We start from the raw sequence: 27,921 nt of genomic DNA on the forward strand, positions 1-27,921 counted from the left end.
TCTGATAACTAAAATCCACGTAGTTAGCTCATCTATAAAATCAAGCCATCTCCTAATTGAAAAAGGGTCAACAGATATACAGACAGTTGTTAAAGGAAGAAACATAACCCATCAGCAGCTATCTAATAGCTGTCAAAAATCATTAAGAAACAGAGAAATGTAAATTACAGCAAATTAGCTCTCAGAAATTGAATAGTCTGTACTATTCAATTGAATCATAGAGTGTCTAGGAAGACCACCTCCACCACAGTAGCAACAATAAGCGTTGTGATTCACTGTTGGGGATTGATTCCACCTATCTGGGAAGAGAAGTTGTTTTTGTGCTTTGACCCAGTGATCCCACTTCAAAGTTAATACCCCAAGGATGTTACTGCAGGAAAAGATGAATCTTTATGAAAATATTCAAAGCAGCATGATCTGACATAGTAAAATGTGGAAATAAATTGTGCCCACCAATTGGGAAATAGCTAATTAAATTGCAGTTCATGAATGTAATGAAATATGACTTTGCTGTAATGAACAACAAAGATAAAGAAATATAGGAATGTGTGTTTGAAGTGATTCAAAGTAAAGATCTAATCTAAAGAAATACCATACATGCTGTCCAAATGTGAGTCTCACAGCAACCCTGGGGGGCGGGGGGAGGTGGGGCGGGGCTGCTGCTGTTAGTCCCATTTGATAGTGGAAGAAACTGAGGCAGATAGGTGAAGTGACTTTTACCTGGGCTCAGCACTTCCAGGCCCAACCCTCTATTCACTGCTCCCAAATAGTCACCTCGGATTTGAAGTGAAGCAGGTCAAAGACAGAGCCTCAAGGAGCACTATGGTTAGTTAGCAGGACGATTTGGCTGAGGAACCAGCAAAGGAGATAGAGGAGAGATTCCCCCAGAGAGATGGAGGACAAAACTTTGAGAGAAGCTAGTAAGGCAGCAGGAGGTGATCAGTTGTGTTGGATGCCACGTAGAGTACAAGAAGCAGGATGGGAGACAGGAAGTGGCCCCATGAGTGGTTATGATCCCTCTTTTAAAAGGTTTTGGTTTTTATTTTAGAGATGATTTTGCTTCTCCTTATTGTTCTTCCCATTTGTATTATCACGGTCCATCACTTGCATTATTTTCTTCATGTTCTATTTGTTTTACATTGTATCAGTTCACGTAAGCCTCCGTTGCTCTTAGAATCACTCTTCTCCACAGGCAGATAAGGTTTTTTGTGTGACTTTATATGTCTCCAGAAAAAAACTCAGCCTGATCCGTTAAATGGAAAACAGGGAAATGGTCTCATGACCTCCACCCTCCACCTCCATTCCTACCTGAGATGAAAGGCAGACCCTTTGGGGCACTGAGATTGCCTTGTTCTCACTGTGTAGGATTCCTTTAGGCCAATGGTGGACAAATATCAACTGCTGAAAGACCTGAGAATAAAGCCTGGCTGCGTGTTACGCAAGACAATAGGGCTTGCCAGTGGAAGCTGAGCTGTTTTGTCCAGAGTTGGTCATCCATTTCCCAGAGTTCTCTTTTTTATGCTGGTATATTTCTGGTGCTCACAGACTAGGGCATTTCCTCTACCTGTAGGTTTGTACATATGTGCATTTTCACATATTAACAATATATTTTGAGAAGATGAGTCTGTTGGCCACTGAAAAAATAAACGTGAAGCCGAACTGGATGCAGCCTTCAGACTCCCTCAGCTTTAATAATGATGCATCAGTGATTGCAACTGTGAGCTGACTTCTTGAGTGTGGAATTAAGTGGAATATGCATAGTGGGAATGTACCCAATGATTTATTTAAAAAAAAAAAACAAAAAATACCCTTGAGCTGAATTTTTTAAAACTGCTATTATCAAATAAGGATGGAGAAAGGTTATTGGAATATAAGCTATTAAGCAAACTAGGAGATGGCCCAATGTGGATGTGCTGTACAGCATTAAAATGTGATTTATAATGAGTACCAGTAAAGCTCAGGGTTTAGAATTACTGCAAATACAGGGGACCATACAGAGAAAACCCCCAGACTCATAGACCATTTTGCTATATAGTAAAAAGGGCATTTGGATATTATATTGTTTGCTTAGGAGGAAAAAAAATTGCTTTGCATTAGTCTGTAGTAATAGTTTGTACAATTTTGAATATTTTTATATCTTTTAGGTGAAAGTCTTTTTCCACCTCCTGGTCTTAATTGTATCCTGTGTCAGATGGGTAGTCTTATCACATTAGGACCAGGGGCTGCTATCACACTACAGAGTAAGCAGTAGTTGCTAGAGGAAGAGAGAGGAAGAGAGAATCATTACCTTTGGGTTCCTGAATTATTTTCTAGTTTTTCCACTGCCAAATAAACATGTGAATCATAAAATAGTTTGAACGGGAAGGCACCTCAGCAGTGTTTTTGCAGGCTAAGTAACTGAGGAGGTAGAGCTTTAACCCCAAGTCTACTGCCCTTGAATCCAGTGCTCTTTCTGCCATATAGTCAAAAAGGACCAGGAACCCTATGTCCTTATCAGTTCATAGGCCCAGGGCCATAAGGCCCATCTGAGCACATCCAACACCCTACTTCATCTGACAGCACAGGGCAGGGAGGTGGTCTGACTTGGTCCTGGTGACCCTCGCAGCTGACCTAACGCCTGGCTGCTTTCCTCTATGCTCCATTCAAATCCTCCCTTGAGTCTTTCACTCTTCCCTTTTTTGTAAACTGAATTGCTAGCTAAAATACAGGCTACATCTAGAATTGGACCCATTGGGGGATCGGCAGAGTAGGACAACCCTTGGTTTGATTTTAGGGCCTTATGCCACAGAGGTGACTACTTTTTTCACCTCTCGGTAGCAGAGCTTGAATGTGTTCCTGATAAAACAACAAAGGAAGTTGGAGTCTAGACCATACTAGATTCTTTCCTTTCTCTCCATTTTCACTGTGGCCAAACAGCCATGCAGAAGTCACAGGTTGAATACATAGTCTCCCTCTGAGGGCTGTCTCTATGCAAATCATCATAAAAGCCTGGAAAATGAAAAAAATTCAGCTAAAACGATCCCTTTGAGATGCTGATACAATGCTAAAGAACTGGGCTGATGGATTTTCAAAACCACAATTGATTTCAGTGTAACAACTGCTCAATTTCCTCAACCATTTGATTTGTCATCCTGGAGGCCTCGACTAAATCGGTGGAGCTTGGCTCCTCCTCTCCCAGCTCTGAATCTGAGGTTTGTACTTTACCTTGGAGTGTGTTTTATTTTTATCTTCTGTACTCACATTTACATATTTGCAGTGTTTGGTTCACTCTAGGACTCCCTTGGGCTACCCTTCCAGGTGAGCTTCCACCCAAGTGCTATTTGCTTGCCTTCCTTGACAGCTTTGTAATGGACCTGTCAGGTAGGGATGACAGTCCCAGAGGGGTACGGGCCTTACAGCTACAGTTTTAACTCCCTGGGGTTTGGTGATTGTTAATTACTTAATCTGTCAAGCATTAGTGATCTCGGCTCCCCATCAGTCAGTCTCCAAGAAATTTTCAGCCTGGTCCAGGGACATTCGGACGAGCAGAATAATTCATTTATGAAATCTCAAAATTTGCAGCCGATTGCTTTGTGTAGTAATCAGATAGTCTCGACCCACCGTGCAAGTGGGACTGAAAGAACACAAGCGGTTTGTCTGTGGCCTGTGTAAGCTGTGTGTGTGTGTATGTATGTATGTATGTATGGACAATATTAAGTTCCTTAAGTCATTGTAAGTTAGCAAAACTTGGGTCTTGAAGAAGGTCAGATGTCTGCTAGGTAAAAGAAGAAAGAGTTGGGGAGTGCTATAGAGCTAGCTCCAGAATCTTTTCTCCTTGTACTTGAGCATCTGCAGTCTGAATCCTAGGGCGCTGGGATGCTGGGGCATGGATGAGCTTGAGAGGTCTACAATTAGGGCCTTATACCAACTTCATCAGTCCCTGACAAGTGGGCTAACATCAACTTTTTATTCCTGGCAACAATCTAGAGTCTATTATCAAGCGACTGATCTAACAGCAAAGAGAAAGTGAAACAGTGACCACTAGAAGCTGATATGCTGTCCTCAAGAACAAGTCATGACATAGTAACCTCACTGCCCCTTTTTTGGATGGGGTTGGTAGATCAAGAAAACACCACTGAAGATATCTAATAGAATCGGGCTCTTTGGAGACAGCTGGACTAGCTCAGAGATTGAATCAGAACTTATTGAATGGTGGAACCCATTAATGGTTCTAAAACTGAACTCCAAGATTATGTACCCAGTATTTCTGTGTGTTGTTTGGCTGAAGACAGAGATGGCCTATTCATGAAATTTGCAAGTGACACAGCTTCCATATTGAATGGAAGAACCAGGATCCATAAAGTTCTTGACAGGCTAGGATGATGAGCCAAAATCACAGTTGATTAAATGGAACAGGAATAAAATGTCAAGGTTCATATTTGGGTTCCCAAAATTTAGCTTCACCGATGCAGAACACAAGATGATAGTTTTTGGGGAAAAAAAAGATCTAGTGCTTTTAGTTGATTGTAAGTTCAATCAGTCAGTGATGTGACACAGCAACTCACCCCATATCCCTAACAGCTAAAGATATCCTAGATTATATCAAATGCTTGTTTTACTATATTTTAACCTTTCCAGGCAACACCTAGAGTACCATGTTCTTGGTACCCTATCTTCAGTTTAGGGTTCCACGAGGCAACCAGATGGCACAGTGAATAGACTGCTAGATTTGGAGATGGAAAGCTATGACTTCGAATTCAGCTTCAGACTGTTCCTTGCCATATGAATATGGGTAATTAATTAGTTTAACGTCTGAACGTTTGTTCATCTATAAAAGAGGAATAAATAACAGCACTAACCTCACTTAGGGCTGTCGTCGGGGACAAAATTAAATAAAATTGGTAAAATGTTTTACAAAATTTAAAGCAACATATAAACACTAGCTACCATCGTCACCATCTTAGGGAAGACAAGTTGGAGTGGGTCAAGTGGGCATAGTGAAAGGACTGAAACCCATGCCATATGAGAATCCACTGGAGGAACTAGGTAAGAGAAACCAGGAAAAGAGAACATTTAGGGGGAAAAATAACTTTCTTTGTCCTTTTAAAAATAAATATATAGTTTAATCCATTATTTAGAATTCTTTTCTTTTTACATTTTGAGTCCCAAATTCTCTCCTTCTCTCCCACTCCATTGATAAAACAATCATTATGATAACAATTATACATGTGAAATCATTTGAAACATATTTCCTTATTAGACATATCTTAAAAACAATAAAGAAAGTAAGAAACCAATACTTCAATTTGCACTCTGAGTTCAGCAGTTCTCTCTGGAGATGGATAGTATTTTGGAATTGTCGTGGATCATTATATTGATCAGAGTAGTCCAGTCTTTCACATTTGATCATGTTTACAATATTGCTGTGATTGTGCACACTCATCTTCTGGTTCTTACTTCACTTTAATTCATTTATATAGGACTTTCCAGGTTTTCCTGGACCCCACCCCCATCATGTCTAACAGCATAGGAGTACGATCACAATCGTATTGCACAACTTGTTCAGCTGTTCCCCGATTTATGGGAATTCTCTCGCTTTCCAATTCTTTTTTCCCCAGTAAAAGAGCTGCTCTAAATATTTTTCCTTTTCCTTTTTCTTTCATTGTCTATTTTACCTTTCAGTAAAGGTAGATTCCTTGATTATCATTTTTAATGAGGTCCCTTTTTGCTTGTGCTTTATTTGAGATCACAACTGCTATTCCTACCTTTTTGTAACTTAAGCTGAAGCCTATTAAATTCTGCTCCAGCCCTTTTTTTAACTCTCTGTCTTTCTGTTTTAAGTGTATCTTTTATAAACAATATGTTGGTGGATTCTATTTCTAATCCATTCTTCTAGCTGCTTTCATTTTAGGGGCAATTTCATCCATTCACATTGACAGTTATGATCACTAACTGTATATCCCTCCATCCCATTTTCTCCTGTTTCTTCCTCTGCTGCTGCTATTTCTTTTTATTCTGGCCCTCCTTATTTTGCTTTTGACCACTGCCTCCCTTAATCTGTTATACCTTTTATCAGTTCCCACCACCATTCTCCCCTAATTTTTTTTTATTTCCCTGTTGTATAAATTGCATTTCTGTACACAACTGAATGTGTGTGTATTCTTGCATCTTTGAACCAATTTTAATAAACAGGGTTCAAGTATTAGCTGCTTCTTCTAGCTATCTATCTTCCCCATTTTCCCCTCTACCATAAAAGCCAGAACTGCATATGGATAATAATAGAGTTGTCATTCATTACTAGCTATACCCAGTGGCAGCAAAGAGTTCCCTATGATCTCTTTTAGACCACTTGTGTGATTCCCTTACCATCTCTGGGCTGAGAGCTCCCCAAACTCCTTTGTTTCTACCGCTGCTATTGCTTCCACTGCATTGTGGGATCTGGATAGGCTTTTGAACTTCTGGTGTCACAAGTGTCTACTGACCCCTTAAGTTCTCTTAGGCTGGAAAATGTCTCAGCTTGATCTTTGCTTGGCTGTGCTTTTCTAAAAGATGACTTGAGTTGTTATTTTAAAGTTGTTTGGGAGGAAATGCCTTGAGGGTTCAGCTGGGTTGTCTCGAATTCATCATCTTGCCTTCACCCCTGTCTCTTCTTGTCTTTGAAAGACTATTTTATCAGAGGAAGGATTTCATTCTTTCTATGTAGCCTCTAAATGGTAGAGTTAGGAATTGGAGGATGGTAGTTGGAGCAGAGCAGATTTTGGCCTGAAGGTAAGGAACAAAAGAACAGCTGATAATTTTGACCAATCCCAAAGTAGATGGAGCTGTTTGTAGAGACGCTGAACTTTTCCTGCCTCTATCCTGCCAACTGGTATTTGGGCAGAGGTATGCTGGGTATATTGTAGTGGCCATTCCTACCTGTGTGACTTTTTTAGGGACGCTCAGATGGAACCACCAGGAAGGAACAATTGTAAGATAGTGAGCCCCTGACACCAGCACCTTGGGGAAAGTTCTTGAAGAAAACTTGGGAATAGAGCAGTTACACTGAGTCCTGGTTACTTGCCTTCCTCTGTGATGGAGGATGTGAGTGAGAAGTATCCTGAACTGATGGCGGAACAGTCAAAGACTATGAAGTCTCTTCTGCACATAGAGTCATGATGGTTACTTAGAGGGAAAGAATGAGTTCAGAAAGGGTAAGATGGAGCTATTCCTTCCTTATTTTACAAAGAAGGAAATGACAGCTCTCTGGGGCCAGTGGATTGTATTTTGGACTTAGGAATATACGAGTTTGAATTCTGCCTTGGAAATTTCTTAGCTGTGCAAGTCTGGCAAGTCATTTCACCTCACTTATCTCAGTTCTCTTATCTGTAATATGGGGATAATAATAGCACCTACCTCAGATCAAATGAGAACATATGGAAAGTATTCAGCAAGTTATTGAAGTGTTACATCAGTGTTCACTATTCCGTAACTTGCCAGTGGTCTCATGGACAGTGAATTGACAGAGCTGGCATTGAACCCACGTCCTGTCCCTCCAGATTTAGTTCTCCTTCAGTTACATGACTCTGCCCCAGTGGGTTTTCTAAGCTCACTTTTTTCCCAACAAATGAGCAAAGTGTTTAAACCTTAGATCACTAGCTCCATTCTGTGTCCCTGAAGTGATGATCTGTTTATCCTTGTCATTTATCTGAAACCAGTCTCTGGCCTGCTAACCCACATGTGATGTAAAACATGGATGGATCGAGCATAAAATGGCACGGGGTAGATAGAGATCTGATCTCAGCTAGACAAAGCATCACTGTGCTTTCTGCTTCTGGAGAGAGTTGGATAAGGATCCAGCCAGCAGAAGCCTAGCATGAGGAGTGACAGTTAAGATCCCCATCCTCCAGGGCTGCAACTGGGATTACGTATGCATTTTCCCTCCAAGATTAGTTCATTAAACTCAATTCTCTGGTACCAGATTGTCACATTTGTGTGAGCAAAACTTGTCTGTTAGGGAAGAAGAGGTTTCATTCCTTTCCAAGTGACCTGAAGCATCAACTTCTTAGGAGTAAATGCTTAGAAAGGTCAGCATTACCTTAAAGATGCTACGTGTCATTTCCTTGCTATAGCACTACTCAGAACTGGCCCAATGGATAAAGTAACTGTATACATGTGGAGTACAATTTGAACAATACTGAAAGCCACCCAGTGCCCCCCCCCATTGGTTTGCCAAAGCACCTGAAATCCCCACCATTAGAATTGCTGCTTGGGAGGAAGACCTTTATTAGAGTGCTCATATGTTTCCTGGCAAGGATAAAGTCTTTAATATTTTCCAACTACTTCTTCAGTAGAGAAGTTAAAGTTTGGGGGAGATGATAAAATGGATCTTGGGGCAATGCCATATAGAAGAAGAAAAATTTTATATGTTGGCCAGGGCGGGCCCTGAATATTTTGTCGTTGTTGTTGTTGTTGTTTATCAAACTGGGAAGAAACAGATTGTCCAAGAATTCCAGAAAAAGTTTTTTGAAGTAGTATCAGTAGTAATGGCCCTGTGTAAAGGAGCAGATTGAATCTTGGGATACACAGCAACCTTTTTATGTTGCCCCTGGTATCCTCCTTGGAAGCATATGGACCTCGAGACTGCACTAATGGTTAGAGTAGTGAATAAAAGTGAATGTTTGGTTAGGTTTTGTATGTTTTTGTCTTCTGGTAAAGAGGTCTTTTTTCTGAGACAATTGGGGTTAAGTGACTTGCCTAGGGTCACACAGCTAGGAAGTGTTAAGTGTCTGAGACCAGATTTGAACTCCACCTGACTTCAGGGCTGGTGTTCTATTCACTGTGCCACATAGTGGCCCCAAGAAATCTTTCTAGACAGCTCTAGGCAGGATTCCAATAGCATGGTTGGCAAAGAGGGCTTATTTTCTAATTAGAACAAGCCAAATAGAAAATCAAGCTGAACAGTAGGTATTGTCAAATACGCTCGCCTCTCAGCTTCCATCTGTTAAAATCAAGAGGAAGGACAATGACTTTCATCTCCTGGAGAATCTCATATGATTTCTTTGCTTGGCTCTGTGTGTGTGTGTGTGTGCGCACATACCTACACACACACACATAATGTAAATATAACATATAATTGCTATCTCCTACTTTTGTATCTCCTTCTTTTCCAAATGTATATCTCCTTCCCTCATCCCATTCCTAGGGACCCACTTGCCCTAACAAAGAACAAAAAAAGGAAAATAAAAGTAAAACTACTGGTTCAGCAAAGAGATCATATCACCCAACTATTCCAGTGTGGATACACAATGTTTTGCAGCCAGCCGGGCTTCTCATGCTCATTAGAGAGCATTGCGTTTCACTGTTATTTCTTTTTGCATTATTGTAGTTATGGTCTATATTGCTGGTTCTATTTGTTTAACTTTGGATCAGTTCACATGCATCCTCCCCCAGTTCTTGGTGCATTTCTCCTATTTATCATTTCTGACAGCTCGCTATTATTTCGTTATTCTCCAAATGACAGGTATTGACTTTGTTCCCAGTTCTTTGCTCACATGAAACTGGGCTATAAAATGGGGGGGGGAATCTTTACTACTTTGACCCCTTTGGTTAGGGCTTTATGTCTAGCAGTGGGATCTTGGGGTCAGAGGATATAGGATCATTTTCTTTTTCTTTTCTTGACAACAATAGCCCTTTATTTTCAATATATATACAAAGAAAGTTTTCACCATTGATTCTTGTGAAATCTTGTGTTCCCAATTTTTCTCTCTCCCTAGACTGCAAGGTATCCAGTGGATGTTAAATATGTGCAGTTCTTCTATATGTATTTCCATATTTGTCGTGCTGCACAAGAAAAATCAGCTAGGATCTTAGTATAATTCTCTATTACTCTCCAGAATGTCTGGATCAATTTACAGCTCCCCACTCATCCTCTTGAACCCTGACGATTCCTGTCTTCTGCCATTTCAGCCAATATTGCCAGGTTTGAAGTTAAACCTCATAGGTTTTGATTTGCATATCTGTTATTGTTAGTGATTTGGGGCATAGTTGTTAATAAGTGTGAGAATTGGGGGTTTTGTATTTTTTGAGCTCAAATCTATTGAAGAACAAGTCTTGCTTTTATCTATTTATGCCAGTTTCTTTGGATGTCCAGTGCCTTGAGTATCACTTCCTTATTAGGCATTTGATGTAAACATTTCCCCCCACTCAAATGCCGCTCGTCTTTTTTTAACTCATTTTGGCCATTACTTTATGCCCCCTCTTCCAAATCCTGTTCAACTTCACCCCCGGAAAGGTATTTGCTGCCAGTTCTCTGAGTGAGCTCAGAGATGACCCGATAGGTGGGCCAGTAGGTTGGTCAGCATGGACTTAATTCCATTTTGCTAGAGATCCTTCAGTCCTGGGAGGTGGGTGCTTCCAAGTGTTCAAGTAGAAGCAAACATCGTTTCATTGGATGGGCACGGCTACCATGAAGGGGGGTGCTGTTATTATTCCCATTTTACATAGGAGGAAACGGAGGCAAATAGAGGTGAAGGGCTTTGCCTTGAATAGAGAGCTGGGCCCCAGTGTCCGAGGCGGGGTTCGTTCCTAGACACTACTGGGCTTTGAGTCCAGCGTGCCTTTGATGTGACATGATATGTAAGGAGCTTGACCCAAATGGCTTGCCCCCATCTTCCCTCTTCAAGGCAATTCCTTCACCAGCCAAAGGGCAGGAAACCTCCCCCCCCCCCAAATCACTCAATTCCTGATATTGCAAGCTGCCGAGATGGAGATGTTGCAAGTGTTATTTGGGAGAGGTGACACATTAAGCAATTATCAATCATTTCTACCACAGCTCAGATTACTACTCTACTTCCCTGAGGGGAGGACAGGCCCCAAAGGCACTGCACTCTGACTAGTCAATTTGACTGCAGGGAGGTGGGGGCAGCTCCTCAAGCAGTCTGCCTGGGCCCACCCATTGGTAGGTACCCTTAAAGCATCCCAACAACAAGAAGAATCCAATTAGATAAGATTTGTTTTCTTATGGAACATGAAACTGTCTTATTATCAAAGGATTTGCTTCAGTTCAATTACACAGATTCAAAATTGATGGAATGAATTCATTTCAGGCTGCCCCCTTTTGCTCTCCCTGCACGGCTGCCTTTCCAGACTTCCCAATCAGCAGCAGAGTGAGGGCTGCAATTAAGCAACAGAGCTCTGGCTGGGGGCCAGGGAATGCTTTGGGGCTAAACTGGATTACCAGGCAAGTGGACTCTGGACGCATTACTCATAATTTCCGGCTCTACCGTAGCTTCCCCCCCAATCCCCAGTGCCATCATTCCTCTAAGAGAGAGTCTGCATCTGCAAGTCAATAACTGTGGTGCAGCCCTCACTCTCCACCCCCAAGTCTGTGGCTCAGTGTTTCCATTCCCATTCCTTGCTTTCTGTTTCCCCTCTCTCTTTCTGATTTTTACCTGGAGTGCACCCCAAGGAAAGGAGCGGATATTCTTTTTTGCTTTGGAATCGGCCTTGATCATCCCCTTTCCCCCCAGAGCCCACCAGTTACCTTTGCTTATTTTTTTCCCATCCACCCCCTTTTTCCCCCTCACTTCTCAGGCCCAAGGCTCCATCCTCTTTTACTTAGACTCTCAGAAAAGCCTGCTAACAAACCTTTCTGCCCCCCTGACTCTACTCCCTCGGATCCAGCTTCCATATATAATCTGACAGGACCAGTCTCCCTTTATTCTAAGATCAAATACAAACTCCTCTATTTGGCCACATCTTAGTCTATATGGATTTCACACTGCTGCCTCTCTCTTCCTCTGATCCAGTCAGATCGGCTCCTTTGCTCTTCCCCATCTCCTGTCTATCTGCCTGGAATCATCACCTTCCATCTTGGATCCCCTCACTCCCTTCTAGACTTGGTTCGAGAGCCCGACAAATCCCTGTTTAAGACTGGTGTTCCACCCCTCTAGTCCCCGGCACAGTACACTCAGAGGCTAATTTGAGTTTTGCCTTTGTGACTCTACCCAAGACTTGAAATAGGAAATATTTCTTGGAATGCTTGAAATATTTCTCGAATTGAAGGAATTTCCTTCTTGCTCCCCCAGCAGCAGCACTACCCAATGCTGACTCTGAGGTTCTGAGGGGCAGAAAGGGGACGTAACTTATCGCTGCTCGATAAAACTATCCAGAGGGGTCTAGACCACCCCCCCATCCTGAATGTAAAGCAAGCACTCGGCGTGTATGGCTTAAGCTCAAACTATGTGCCGGAGATGGCATATTTAAAAACAGAATGGAAATAGTCCCTGTCTTCGAGGAACTGACAGATGCTATCGGGGGAGATAGCAGTCTGAAGACAGACAAACAAAATAAAGGTCCTTTTTGGGGAAGGAGACAGGAGTCCCAGCGAGGACCTCAGGCAAGGCCTCTTGAGTTAAGTTTTGAAGCAAGGCAGGGTAGAGGGAGAAATGAAGTAGGGAGTGCGTTCTTGGAAGGGGGGGCACCGGCTGCTGCAAAGGCATGGAGATGGGAGATTGAAGATAGATTGTTGTATATGAGGAACAGTGAAAATGTCAGTGGCTGGACTGGAACAAATAGGAAGGGGATTAATGAATGACAGGTGCAAAGATAGTGGAAACCAGGTTGGGAAGGCTTTTAAAAGCCAGTAAGAGGAGCTCTTATTTGTTCCTAAGGCAAATTTAAAAGTTGGAATATTTTTTGAATGTAAAATTTTTTCCCAGTTTATTCCTTCCCTTCTAATTTTGTCTGCATTTGTTTTGTTTGTATAAAACCTTTTTAATTTAATATAATCCAAATTATCCATTTTGCATTCAATAATGTACTCAAGTTCCTCTATGGCCACAAATATGGAGTATTTTTGAGAAGGTAAGTGCCTGCATGTGAGGACAATTGCCTGGCTCCACCTGCCAGTTTCGGTTCCCTGAGTCTCCGTGTGGCTGATGCGTCAGAGGTCCTGTGGCACCGTGTTGTTGTCAAGTTTCATGTGGGTCAGACTTGGATGTACTTCTGGAGTAGAGTAACAAAGCTGAGGGAGTAGCCCTGAGCAGATGGCTAGAGAGGCTCACATGGCATTGTGATTGTCATGGGCAGTCGGGCAAACCTCAAGATGACATGCTGGGTTCCTACGAGCAAAGTAAGGAGAACACACAAAAGTAAACAAAGGTCCGGAGAACAGACTTGGAAGTACACCTTCTCTTCACGGTGAGGGGAGGCACCCTATTAGGCCAGAAGGTTTTAAGTTGTTTGTTATTATTGTTCAGTGTCTAAATTTGGGACCCCATTTGGGGTTTCCTTGACAAAGATATTGGAGTGGTTTCCATTTCCTTCTTCAGCTCAATTTGCAGATGAGGAAACTGAGGCAAATAGGTAGTGAAGTGACTTGCCCCCAGAGTCGGTGTAAGTGTCTGAGGCCACATTTGAATTCAGGTCTTCCTAACTCTAGGCCCAAAGCTCTACTCACTGAGCAACCTAGCTGCTCATGCAATAATGAATTTAGGCTGTTTTTGTTTCATTGGTTTTCTTAGTCCCAGGAGAATATCAGGGCCAGAGGCACAGTTTGAAATGATAATAAAGACCAAAATCTTAATAAAATGTGCCAAGAAAGCATATGCCATTGTGTGTGGAAGTTAGTCCATAGTAGGTGTTTCACAGACCATCATGTGATGTGGAAACGACCTTGAACCCTAGTGTCCATGGGTGAGTCCCTCGAGCTGGAAGGCCCTCAGCTTCTCCATCTCTAAAATGGGGAGAAACTTGCCAAAGCTGACATTCTGTATGTCAGAGGATTGCTGTGTCGGACTGTCAAACGCTACGGAAATGAGGGCTGTTATTAATAATAACAAATGGCAAGGCTGCTGTTTAGTCCCAGTCCGCCCTCCGCTTGCAGAGTGAAACAGTGAGGAAGGCTGTGTTCTCCAGCCTCATTTTAATCTAAAATGTTTGACAGGTATTAGAGACTGTCGAGGATAAAAGGCTCTGGCAGACCCTTTGAAAAATGGGGCCTTATTATCTACTTACTGGGAGCTTTAGGGAACATCACTGACTAGACTTGGGGGGGGTGGCAAGACAGACTTTTTCTCAAAATTGCTCCTTCACCTTTAGTATTCAGCCATTATTTGTCTGCTGTTGGCTGGGGGGGGGGGAGGAGAATGAGGATTTCAGGGACTTTTAAGCTCTTCTAGGCTCCAGCCTAGCAATCTGGACCTTCACTGCTCATTGAAGACCCGGGCTGTCCGAATGTGGTGGGCCTTGTTGTCTCCTATTCTGGGGTGGGGGTGGGGGTACCGCTCACTCTGCTCTGGGAACCTAAAGGTCACCTTTGCAGATCCAATCTCTCCTGGTCACAGTTTGGCGAATTGGAAAGCTGAGCTATCTGCAAAACCAGTACTTTTCTGAGAAAAAAACCAATGAATGGTTGCTTTGTACAGGATGTGAGAAGAGAGGAAAAGGCTCACCTTCCCATAATGCCAAAGGTTTAAGTTTGCTTGCAAATAGACAGGAGCTGGGGCAGGAGGCTGCCATGGGACCGTGCCACAGAGGAGCTAAAGTGAAGTTCTGGCTCTGCTCTTGTATCACCAGTGTGACTTTAGGCAAGTAGCTTAGTGTTTTCCCCTCCGTAAAATGGTATAAGGGTTCATGAGATGGCCTCGATGGGTCCTGCTCGTTCTAAATCTGTGGCCATCTGACCTCTACAAATAGAGGCTGCAAAACAACAGAGGCAGAAATTTTGAGATACCAGGCCTGAGGAGGATCGAGAAACTGGAGTAAGGTGGATTGAGGGAGCAGAAGAGTAGGGAGCCAGAGATGCCACTGCCCCCAGCTCTCCAACTCCACTCTTGCCGTAGTCACGTAGTGGGGGGTGGGAGCCAGAATCAGCATCATTCCCCCACTAACCACGTTCAGATGCAAGTTCTGTCTGTTGCTTGTCTTTGAATAGACTACATGTAAATGCTGGGTACCATTTGTTTGTTTGTGAGAGATCCAGGGAAGAGCAGAGAGCTAGAAAGGAACCAAATGTTCCAGAGAGCTAGCCGAGTCTGGGCCAATATAAACCATGTCATTCATAGAGAGCCATTCCCCAAGAAGGAGCCCAGCCCACATGTCCTAGGAAAGCGTTTTCTCGCTTGATGTGGGGGCTCCCAGCTTCTTTTCAAAATTCCATTTCTTTTTGAAGCAGTGACCGTGTAGTCTGTCTAAGTATGCTCTTCTGCTTTACAGAATGGGCAGCTTCTCAATCTGAAGGCTCTCAGGAACTCAGCGGCCCCGTGGGTAGCCCAGTATGACACAGGTGTCCAACTGGGAGCTGCAGAGGATATGCTTTAAGAACACAGGTTTGAGATTGGAAGGGAACGCAACATTCACCTACCCCAACCTTTTCGAGGGCCTGACTTGCTTGTGGCCACGTGGCCGGCAAAGGGCCGGGATTCGAACTGGGGTCTTCTCCTTCAGAGAGCAGTGGTTTTCAACCAGCAGCGTTATACTTTGTTTCTTTTGCCCCTGAAATTTCAGTTCAGTTTTGAAAATGAAAATACATGGAAATATCAACAGAGGGAACAGATTCTAAGTTACATTTAACTAAAACATGCTGTTTAGTGACTGTCTAATCTGAATGTGATTCTGGGTGGTTTTTCTCTGAAGTACCTCAGCTTTCCTACAAAACCAACAAAACATCATTTAGCAAAAGGCAACAAGAAAAGTCTAGTTTATACCAACACAGTGTAGAAAAGATTGGGTCATCAACTCCGCCCTGTACTTTGGCTTCAGACATCTGAGTATTCTCCTAGGGAGTGCTCCTCTTGCCACGGCACAGCCAGGGAATGGGATGCACACATGCTCATTAGGAAGGCAGGTAGCACCCCAAAGGTAACCCTCACATCACCTACAGAGCTTCCAAATACACAAGTACAGAACATGGCTGCAGATTCTCTGGGGCTGCTGTAGCTCTTCCTCATCTCCTTTCTCATATTAGCCATTGAACAACAATAACGGTAGTAATGATGATGATGACGATAGCTATTAACTCATTGGAATTTTATAAAAAGGGAAATAGCTTGGTGTGTTTGGGGGGCAAGAAAGAGATTGGTCTAGGATTCTCTCCATGTGAAGAGCTCCCAGTGTAGAAACTCCTTATGTCAGCATAGATGGGCAACTCGCATGTGATCGAGTTACCCGCTTCACTGAGAGCCAAAGGAGACTGCCCAGAGGTCACCAGCTGGTGTGGGGCCCAAAGCAACCCCTGTCTCCCATGGCCTGCTGGCTCTCCTTGTTACCGTCTGTTGGTACCATAGACATTCTTCTCACCTTCTAGCAAGAGATGCTCACTGACTCACTTGGCCATGACGAATTTTTGATCCTTTGCGTTCCCCTTTGCATGTGTGGAGGCCACTGACATTTCAATAGGAGGCGTAAAGGCCATATACTCGGCATGTGTATGTGGACTGAAGGGAGTTATAGCTTTTACTTTGGCTTAAAAGTGAAATCAAGGAAATGGGGAGGGAGGAGGCTAGAGGAAAGGGATCCCTCAGTCAGCCCTGTACTTTGTCTTGGAAAAGAGGCTTTTCCTTCTGAGAGATTCTCATAGAATCTGCCATGTTAGTCTGGGTGGACACAAGCAGGGGGGCCTGTTCTTCCCTTAGGGTTTTGTGACACAGGCATCAGAGAACTGCTCAACTGGACAGAAGGATCACTGCCACTTGTATGGTGACTTAGACAATCACATATTAACGTGATCTAGCTTTATTGCATTTTCTAAAAGATTTTCCAATCGCCTATTAAGGTGGTTCAAAATTTTGTCGCTCAGTTGTTTTGCAATCACGTCCAACTTTCCATGCCCCCATTTGGATTTTCTCGGCCAAGATCCTGGAGTGGTTTATCATTTCCTTCTCCCGCTTAGCATCTCTAGTGCTAATCTTGCTCTCTAAAAGACCTATGACTTGATTCATCTGGCCCGGCTAGCCCACCTTGAGCCTTGCCCATTTTGCCATCTGGAAACTGAGAAGGTAAAGGTGGACTTGGTTGCTGTGGCCCGCGTGCCTGAGTGATCACGAGTCACGAGCAAAGCCTCAGATTTCAGAGCTCTGGGGTAGCCAGTCACTCTCAGAGAAGACCTCCAGCCTCTGTGTCCTCAGTCTTCAGAAGCAAGCTGAGAGAAGCAACTTTCTGCTCCCTGGCAAGCCCCTAAAAACCCACCAGAGGGATCCCATTGCCCTCCTCTCAGGGATTGTTTTCCAGGGCCTTTCACTGAAAAAAGAATTTCATTGCACCAAATCTAGCTGATCTGCCTGGAAACGAAGGGCTTTCTCCCCCTTCTCCTCTTGTCCTACGCTCCTCCCTCCACCTTGCCTTCCTGTAAATTTTGCCTGTCCCCCGGAACCCATTTAAACAATTAGTTTCTTGGTTGGTCTTTAGCTGATCGTGTTAGTTATGCTGGGTAGGTTCAGGTTGCTCTGAAAAATGTTCTCTATTGATTTTCAAATGTAAGGCTGGAGTTGGCCACATTTATCACCACTGTCAGGGATGGAAAGGCTTGCTTCTTGTTGGGACAGACTAATAACTCACATGCTTTCCAACAGGTGCAAAATGAACACTGCCTTTCCCCAGCACCACCCTTCCATCTTTCAACCTTTGTTTGCCTGTCTGGAGTTGTTGGGTTTTTAACTTCCTCTTATTGTTTCCTCAGGTGCAGTTCTTTGCACCTGTTTGGAGAAGAATCTGATTGGAGTGCATGGATAAGACCTAAGAGGTCTGCAAGGTCTGAGTTCGAGTACCGTGCCCGATACTTGGATCCCTCCGGTTTGGGTGGGCCGGGGAGGCCCAGGGAATGTGTCGGCGCTTTCCCGAAGGTGAGGGGAGAGTGGAAAGGTGATCGGTAACTCCTGGATCCAAGCATTCCTCTCCTTGGCACACAACTGTGGAGGAAGAAATGTCTCAGACCCTGCTGTCTGGCCTCCATTGCAGCCCTGAGACCCGGCTCCCTTGAGTCCCACAGACAAATGACCTGGCCAAGAGGAGGATGGAAGAATTTCGTGTTTGTTTTATGTAAGCATCTGTATGGGAACCAAGCTGTCCTTGAATTTAGGGAGTAAATATGATTCCTTGGTAATAAGCCACATTTTCCTTTGAGCACCTTTTACTGTGCTCTCTGGGATGTGATTCTGGGTAGTTGGAGCTATCTCACTGGGTAATTGTCATAATAATAGTGGTAAAGGAAGGAGGGTGGGAGTGGCAGACACCCTCTGGGTCCCAAATAGTGGCAGATGAGGGAGGGTTTTGTAGATTAAAGGCAAGGCCTTTTTCACCATCAGTGAGCTGAGAGACATAAATCATGAAGGATGACAACAAATACCAAGTAGGTTTTCTCTTTGATCCCCAAAGGAAATTGAGGATGTTGTGCAAGCACAAAAATGCCATCAGATCCTCCAAGACTGAAGAAGACAGCCCACACCAAAGTCCCCAAAGCCGGCCGGGGCATATCACAGCACCAGGCACAGGGATGAAATGGGGAAAAGGCCCTCTGGAAGTTCTTGCTCCCTTGTATCCCATGTGAACTTGTGACCCGAGAACCCCACAAGACCTCAAGTCGGTTTGCCCCTGTGTTTCACTTGGCAGCCACAACCGAGTGGGAAGTCTCTGAGGTAAGTGTGAGACCTGCACTCTGCTCTCTAGTCTACTTTCATTTCTTAACACTCCGGGAGCCACTCTGCCTCTGTTCCACGTCAACCACTCTCCTCCTTTCCCTCCTCACCACTATGTGCTGGTCTTGTTCACCGGAGCCCCCTTTGTTCCTGCTGGGAATGGAGAAAGTGACAAAACCCTGCCGATCGGCTCCACTATAAGGGTATGTCACATCACGTCAACAAGGCCGTCCCTGCCTTGAAGCAATTCCCCATCCCATCCCATGACTCTCCCCTTCATCTCTCCCAAACCATTTCTCAATCTACCTCTCTCCTATCCTGACTTGCAAACAATCCACCTTCTGGGGTCACCATTCAACAGAAATCATTCTCCACAAAGTTCCCCTTAGCTCTTAATCACCAAAACCAGTGGCCTTGTTCTCAGTCCTTGGTCTTTAATGCTGCCATTCCCCTTCTCCTCCTTCCCAATGTCACGACTACCTGGCTGCCCACTTGGGCTCCTGGGCTGGATTTTCATCCAGGTTGCGTGTAGTTCAATGGCCATCCATACTGTTTCTCAAAAGCTATATACCTTTCCAACCCTTGGGACTTGTACAGTCTCTGTCACCTGTATGGTTTTATACACCATACACTGATCTCCCTCTCCGCCGCAACCATTAGCTGTGCTCTGCTTTAGCATTTGAGCTTTAGTCCATTTTCCTGGGCTAGCAGCAGCTAGGACTTCAGATATGACAAGCCCTCCCTCCAATTGTTGGCATGCAGCTGGGGGGGGTGGCTTTCTGCTTGGTGAGCCCCATCCCTCTCCTGTTCTTCTCTGTGCCTAACACTGAGAGTCATCTGGCCTCCTTCTCCTTGTTTCCCTCCTACTAGTGCTCATCTTGCTCTGGCAAAGCACCTCCTGGACTACAGGTTGCAGAAGTGTTTGGGGTACCTCCCTGGCCTTTCATCAGCTGGGAACTTCTGCAGAAACTTCAGGCCAGCCTCTTCCTCTCCTGGAATCATCATCTCTGGCCATCTGAAGAGTCTGAAAGGAAGGAAAGGCCCCTCTCTCCATTTCATTTCATAGTAAGTCCCATCCTCCCATTAGGAGGAACAGAGATTCCTTCTTTTCAATCGGTTCTCTGGGACCCGAGTCCAACCTGGCTCTAGTTAAGAGCTATGCCCTCCTGGGGGAAGCTGTACATGAAGCCCCTTTTTGTGTCTCTGGCCCCAGTGGTTGCCGGCTGAGCCCACCCTCTCCAGGAGCCTTTGATCCCAAGACGTATCGCCGAGCCAAATAAATAAAAAACCAGCCAGAGCTGTTTTATTCACCCAGCCCAGCCCCTCAAAGGTTTTGAATGTGGAATGGGTCCGTGGACCCTCCTCATTGGATAACTCTTGGGCATTCCCTAAATTTGTTTTGTTTTTAATATTTTGATAAGTATTTGAGCAGCACTGGCTTCCTTTGCAATTTTCTTGTATTTCTTGCTTGGAAAACCATTACCCTGAGAAGAGTGTTCCTGGGTTTCCCCAAACTGCCAGAGGGGGCCGGGGGCCAGTAAAGGGTTAGCCAGCCCGGAGAATGGGAGCTTGAGGCTCAAGTCTTTTTCCAGATGATCTAGACAGAGCTTTTATGGCTTAGCACCAACTCATTCCTCCCCCCACCCTCAGTCGCATAACAATTCTCTGTGGGCTTTTAGGGTCTAATCAAATTCATAAAGAACTTTCCGTTGCCAACACCAGAAAATGAAAGCAGATGCATCCGATAACTGCAGATAAATAAATCACTTTTTTCAGTGACAGAGACATCTGAGTGTTCCATGCTGATTCAATCAACCTGGGGACAAAACAGACAAGAGGATTCCAGGATGACAGGCTGCTCTTTCCAATAAGCTTAAGGGGAAACAACACAAAGTGAAAGAAATCAATTTAGATAGAAATGATACAGACCCCCCACCCGCACCCCAGTCCCAAAGGACGGAACCTCAGGGACCAAGGAGACCCCGGGGCGGAGGCCCAAGCGGCTCCAGGACTCAGTGCTTTGTCTCTGCCCCCTTGATGTCATGCCCAGAGCTCTGGCTGAGTTTTAATCTTTTCCTTGATATGATCAATCTCTGTCTAATCTAGCTGCCTCTCCCTTGGAGCCACCGGTGCTTTTTCAAGTAGACAGAAGACCAGAACTTGAGTCCAATCGTTTCTTCCCCAAACCTCCCCCTGCTTTTATTTTTGATGTGAACCTCAACACCCTGTCTGAGAAGCTGGGGAAAGTGCGGGGGAGAAGCAATGTGATCAGCAGTGCAAAATGAATACCACATTACATAAGGGAATATTCCACAAACTGGGGCTAAGATCACCCCCCTCCCAAGGATGCTGATGTCTGAGGGGAGCGTTGAAGGGGGAGGTATTCCATGAGGCAGCAGTGGAGTGCCTGGAATTGCCCCTCGAGCCCTGCTTCGGACACAGTAACCCAGTCAGAAGGGAGCCAGAACCAGCCTCGGGGTGGTTATTGGGAGCAGGTACCCCTTTAGCTGTTTCCCAGTCCTTTAGGGAAAATGACCTCTCCCAGAATGTTCCAAGCAGCCAATTGCCAGCCTCGCTTTCTCAAATTGCAAGTGTGTCATGAAATAATCCAGCATTTAGATTTATTTCAGTAAGGGGTCTCCAGTTCTCTGCAGTGAGGGTGATGGCCTTGGGCTCGTTCTAGCTCCTTCTCCCTCCCATGAGTCCGTACAGACTGCCAACTAATACAGAGGAGGGGTATCGGGCTGCTGTTACCAGCCCCCATGCTCTGGGTTGGCTAATGTGGCCAGAGTCGGGAGCCCCATGGACATCCAGTGAAGTTGGGGGGGGTTATGGTTTACTGAGTCATAAAAGGCTTTGTGTGCCTGGGAGGAGATGGAAAGCCATCAATCACCTCATTAAAGTCTAATGACTTTGGGAAGAGCTTTCAGAATGGTGGGGCTGGACTGGAGCTGGCTGCATTGTACTTTGAAGATGGCTTTTGATGCATTTCTAACAGAATCATCCTGCTACATTAGTATTTGATGTAGGCAGGCAACGTGTCTTAGCGCCCCATACCACAGCCTTTTAATATCATACATGTTTCATCACGGCTGAAGGCTAGTTCAAAAAACCTCAAACACTTTGGCGGTCCCTCAGCACCCCCCCTCCCCCCAGATGAATTATGCTCTTATAAATCCAACACTGCTCGCATGCCTAGGTCTTTAGCCAAACGTGATAGAATCTTCAGGGCTTCTGCGGGACTTCCGGGGAATGGTTGGGGCCCAGAGAGGGCCTCTGTGGGGCTAAAGCTTGGACACGGACTTCCTCTTTAGCCTCGGCGCTCAGCCAATCCAAGGTACAGCGAACCTCGCTGGCAACAGTTGAGGTGACCCACTGACAAATCGGCACCAAGCACCCCGTCCAAAGCCTCGCAATGAGGCTCAGTTATTCTTTCCTACCAGTGGGGAAGTCCTGAAAGAAGATAATGTGTCCTAGACCCGGGCCCCGATTGTGACTTTTGTAGCATGTGTGCTGTATTAATGTTATATTCTCTTGGAAACAAACACGTATGGAGGAAAAACTTACGGGAGACAGAAGGTGATGTTCATTTGATTTTATTGGTGCATGGTGACACAAGGGAACGAGTACTAGGCTTAGAGTAAAGAAGCCTTGGGTTCAGCTCATACCTCTGCTCCCCACTGAGAGAGATGACTCCAAGCAAAAGAGGAGTCCTTGGAGCTTTGAGAAAAGCTGTTGGACTCGTGGAGATAGGCAGCTGTCCACATCTGTTGCTTTGTTTGGGGGGGGGGGCTTCCCCCACTTGTTGGGATTCCATTGTCCTTGGCATGTCTGCCTTGAGAATTGCACTCCTTTTCAAACTGCTTGGAAAAATATCATTTCCTGGAAAGGGTGAAAGGTTGGTCAGACAAGAGGAACAGCCTGGTTCTTCCACAGCTGACTCAATTCAGCCCCATCTTTCTGACTTACCTTTCTTCCCAGGGTTCTCCCAGTGTTCTATCTGCACTTTGTACATGCTTGCATTGGGGGGAGGGGTGTTAAGCTACTTAAGAGGAGTGACTCTGCTCTTTTGCATTTGTGTATCCAGTGCTTACTTTAGATGCTAAGGAAATGTTTGCTGACTGACTGAGGGAAAGAGGAGAGAGAGAGAACTAGGCAGGATGCTGTAATAGGATGGCACAGGAAGAGAGTTTGGCTACCACGTGCGGCTCTTTCTAAGTGATCTGGGTTCTTCCTTGCCAAAGGTCAGTGGGGTCTGTGACCTCGCGTCCTCCTGAAACCAGCTTGTTTTTTAGTTCTACTCTCAGCACTTCCCCGAATCACTTTTCCCCATCGTTTTCTTCATGTAAAAGAGACATTGCTTCATCCAATGGGAAAGGGCATAAATAAGCATTTATATACAGGAACTACAATGGGCCGGACATGGTGCTGAGTACTTTACGAGTAAAGAAACCGAGGCAGAGGTTAAGTAAATTGCCCAGGGTCACAAGGCTAGCCCTCATAGGATCTAATTTTCTGTCACCTGTGAACATGGTGTTTCCCCTAAGTAAATTGGAGATTCTTTCAGGGAACAACTATTTGCTGGTTATTTCTCTCCCTGGAGCCTTCCTAGAGTAGTGTCTAACAACTCCTGTTCATCCAGTGCTTTGGAGCCCTTTGAACACATCCTCATTTGATGTCCCAAGCATCACAAGGATTATTGGCTCTTTTCTTGTTAAACACAAGAATTCCTGAGGCTCTGGCCCGGCCTGTGCCGTCTCTCTTTGTGACTTCGTCGTGTCCCGTGAGTTCAAGCGTCCACTCACCTCTCTGTCCAACCTTGGCCACTCTTGGCCATGCTTCGGTCCCCTCCCATCAATTGTTTTGTTTGATATCTTATGCCTCTCCTGGTCATGGCAGGTACAAAAAGAGTCATTGGAATCAGAGCTTCTTAAACTTTGTCGGCTCGTGACTCCTTTTAGCTTGAGAAATCGTTACGTGACATTGGGTATATAGGTATAGAAAAATTGGTAATCAAATCAAACACTGTCACTGTATCATCATCATTTTACAACCCCCTCATTTACTTATAAGACCCCATATGGTGTCACAATATTTCTTGTGTATATCTCCCCCTGGACTAGGCCGTGTCAAGAACCTTCTGCTTGGTCTCCCTGCCTCTAGTCTCTCCTCAAGTCATTCCTCCTGCTCAGTGAACCCCAGTGGTTCCCTAGTCCATTCCAGAATCCAAAAGAAACTCAGCTCTTTCTAAAATGACTCCTTCATCTCTAAACTGCTGATACTTTTACTTCCCTCTACATAGGCAGCATTCCAGCTCCATGGGTCCACAACCGGTTCATCGCCCCAACGCTGTGTGTCTGCTTTTCCACCATGAAAGCCCCTGCCGGCGACTTCTTCTCCCTCGCCTTCTTGAGAAATACTCGATGACACACAGTGAGTCAAGGCCAAGATACCGGCTTGAAGAATAACGTTTACAAAGTGCCTCCCAAGGACGGGCCACTCTCCTGATCTCACTTGATCTTCAGCACAACCCTGCAAGGAATAATCCTCATTTTAGAGATGAAGAAACTGAGGTACACAGAGGGGAGGTGACTTGGCCATGGTCTATGCACAGCTAGTGAGGCTACCCAGACTTCTGTATCTCTATATTTCTATCATTCGCTATCATCTATTCATTTGTCTCTCTATCCTTTCTATTTACCTCTCCGTCTCATTAGCTATCTCCACCTATATGTCTGCCCTTGTCCATCCATCTCTCTCTCAATCTTGTCTCAGTCATCTTTCAAATCTGGCTGAACTTCTCTACATCTTTATTTCTATCATTCAGGTATCATCTATTCATTTGTCTCTCTATCCTCTCCAATTACCTCTCTGTCTCCTTAGCTATCTCCTCCTCTATGTCTCCTCTTTTCCTTCAATCTCTCTCATCTTTCAAGTCTGGCTGTACTTCTGTATCTCTATATTTCTGTCATTCGGTATCATCTATTCATTTGTCTTCCTCCTATCCTTTTATCTCTCTGTCTCTCTAGCTATCTCCACCTCCATGTCTCTTATTTTCCATCCATCTCTCTCTCCATCTCGTTTATGTAATTTATCAAGTCTGGCTGCACTTCTCTATCACTATATTTCTATCTTTTTGTATCACCTATTCATTTGTCTCTTTGTTCTCTCTATTTATCTCTCCGTCTCCTTACGATCACCACGTCTATGTCTCCTCTTGTCCTTCCATCTCTCTATTGCGTCTCTCATCTATCAAGTCAGCCTATACTTCTCTATCTCTATATTTCTGTTGCATCTGTCCATTTAACTCTCTATTCTGCCCTTTCATCTCTCTATCTCTTTAACCCATCTCCAACTATGTGTTTCTTCTTGTCCATTCATCATTCTTTGCATCCCGTGTCTGTCATCTATGAAGTATGGTTATACTTTTCTATCATGATATTTTTATCATTCAGTATCATCTATTCATTTGACTCTCTGTCCAGTCTATTAACTCTCCGTCTCGTCAGGTATCTCCACCTCTGTGTCTCCTCTTGTCCTCCCATCTCTCTCTTTATCACGTCTCAGTCATCTTTCAAGTCTGGCTGTGTTTCTCTATGTCTATATTTCTATCACTCGGTATCATCTGTTCATTTGTCTCACTATCCTGTTCCTTTATCTCTCCGTTTCTTTACCTATCGCTACCTCTATGTTTCCTCTTTTCCTTCCATCTCTCTCTTTTCCACCTCTCTGTCATCTTTAAAATCTGGCTGTACCTCTCTTTCTCTATATTCTCTCATTTGGTACCATCTATTCATTTGTCTTTCTATCCTGTCCAATTACTACTCTGTCCCGTTAGCTATCTCCACCTCTGTGTCTCCTCTTGTCCTTATATCTCTCCCTTTATCACGTCTCTGTCATCTTTCAACTCTGGCTGTACTTCTGTATCTCTATATTTCTATCATTCTGTATCATCTATTCATTTGCCTCTCTCCTTTCTATTTATCTGTCTCTTTAACTATCTCTACCTACATGTCTGTCCTTGTTCTTCCATCTCTCTCTCCATCTCGTCTCTGTCATCTTTCAAGTCTGGCTAAAGTTCTCTACATCTTTATTTCTATCATACGGTATCGTCTATTCATTTCTCTCTCTGCTCTGTATTTTTCTCTCTATCTCTTTAGGTATCTCCACCTATATGTGTCCTCTTCCCCTCCCATGTCTCTCTTCTTCACAAATCAGTCATCTTTTAAGTCTCTCTTTCCTTTCTATTTATCTCTCTGTCTCTAACTATCTCTACCTATCTGTCTGTCCTTGTCCATTCAGCTCTCTCTCCATCTCGTCTCTGTCATCTTTCAAGTCTGGCTGTACTTCTGTATCTCTATATGTCTATCATTCCGTATCATCTATCCATTTGTCTCTCTATCCTTGCTATTTATCTCTCTGTCTCTATAGCTATCTTCACCTCTACGTCTCCTCTTTTCCATCCATTTCTGTCTCCATCTTGTCTTTGTCATCTTTCACGTCTGGCGAAACTTCTCCACATCTATATTTCTATCATTCAGTATCATGTATTCATTTTTCTCTCTGTGCTGTGTATTTCTCTCTCTCTCTCTTTACCTATCTCTAACTATATGTCTGTTCTTGTCCATCCATCTCTCTCTTTATCACGTCTTAGTCATCTTTCATGTCTGGCTGTACTTCTGTATCTCTATATTTCTATCACTCGGTGTCATCTATTCATTTGACTCTCTCTCCTATCTATTTATCTCTCCATCTCGTTAGGTATCTCCACCTCTACATCTTCTCTTGTCCTTCCATCTCTCTCTTTATTACATATAAGTCATCTTTCACGTCTCGCTGAACTTCTCTACATCTTTGTATCATTCGGTATCATCTATTCATTTGTCCCTTTATCCTGTGTATTTATCTCTCTCTCTTTACCTATCTCCACCTATATGTCTTGTTCTTTTCCATCCATTTCTCTCTTTATCACATCTCAGTCATCTTCCAAGTCTGGCTATGCTTCTCTATCAGTATGTTTCTATCATTCAGTATCATCCGTTCATTTGTCTCTCTATCCTTTCTATTTATCTCTCTGTCTCTTTAGCTATCTCCACCTACATGTCTCCTCTTTTCCATGCATTTCTCTCTCCATCTAGTCTCTGTCGTCTTTCAAGTCTGGCGAAACTTGTCCACACTATATTTCTATCATTTGGTATCATCTATTCATTTCCATCTCTGTCCTGTCCTTTTATTTGTTTATCTCTTTAGCTGTCTCCACCACTATGTCTCTTTTTGTCCGTCCATCATTCTCTTTATCATGTCTCAGTCATCTTTCAAGTCTGGCTGTACTACCCTACCACTATATTTCTGTCATTCAGCATCATCTCTTCATTTGTCTCTATATCATGTCCTTTCATCTCTCCACCTCTTTAGGTATCTCAACCTGTATATCTCCTCTTGTCCTTCCATCTCTATCTTTATCACCTCTCTGTCATGTTTTCCGTCTGGCTGTACTTCTCCATCTCGATATTTCTATGATTTGGTATCATCTGTTCATTTGTCTCCCTATCCTATCTATTCATTTCTCTATCTCTTTAGCTATCTCCACCTATGTGTCTGGTGTCCATCCATGTCTCATTTTTTCATGTCTCAGAGTCATGGTTCAAGTCCGGCTGTGCTTCTCTATGTCTATATTTCTATCACTCGGTATCATCTGTTCATTTGTCTCACTATCCTGTTCCTTTATCTCTCCGTTTCTTTACCTATCGCTACCTCTATGTTTCCTCTTTTCCTTCCATCACTCTCTTTTCCACCTCTCGGTCATCTTTCAAGTCTGGCTGTACTTCTCTTTCTCTATATTTCTCTCATTTGGTATCACCTATTTATTTGTCTTTATATCCTCTCCAATTACCTCTCACTCCCCTTAGGTATCTTCTCCTTTATGTGTCTTCTTGTCCTTCCATCTCTCCCTTTCTCACGTCTCTGTCATCTTTCAAGCCTGGCTGTACTTCTGTATCTCTATATTTCTATCATTCTGTATCGTCTATTCATTCGTCTCTCTCAACTTTCTGTTTATCTAATCATTCCTTATCTATCTCCACCTTAATGTCTTCCTTTGTTCGTCCATCTCTCTCTCCATCTGGTCTCTGTCATCTTTCAAGTCTGGATGAACTTCTCTACATTTTTATTTCTATCATATGGTATCGTCTATTCATTTCTCTCTCTGCTCTGTATTTTTCTCTCTATCTCTTTAGGTATCTCCACCTATATGTGTCCTCTTCCCCTCCCATGTCTCTCGTCTTCATAAATCAGTCATCTTTTACGTCTCTCTGTCTCTAACTATCTCTAC

General features: G+C 44.0%; 1 protein-coding gene across 1 annotated transcript in view; it reads left to right on the forward strand.

Annotated features, from left to right (window-relative positions):
- LOC141548231 (uncharacterized) overlaps positions 1-27,921 on the forward strand; it is a 307,738-nt gene that overhangs the window by 262,987 nt on the left and 16,830 nt on the right. The window contains exons 9-12 of the transcript XR_012483850.1: positions 17,636-17,994; positions 18,331-18,590; positions 19,461-19,655; positions 23,893-24,163. The gene's annotated coding sequence lies outside the window, so the exon portion shown is untranslated. The remainder of the gene's footprint in view (positions 1-17,635; positions 17,995-18,330; positions 18,591-19,460; positions 19,656-23,892; positions 24,164-27,921) is intronic.

Source organism: Sminthopsis crassicaudata, chromosome X, assembly GCF_048593235.1.
Source record: "Sminthopsis crassicaudata isolate SCR6 chromosome X, ASM4859323v1, whole genome shotgun sequence".
Lineage (NCBI taxonomy): Eukaryota > Metazoa > Chordata > Mammalia > Dasyuromorphia > Dasyuridae > Sminthopsis > Sminthopsis crassicaudata.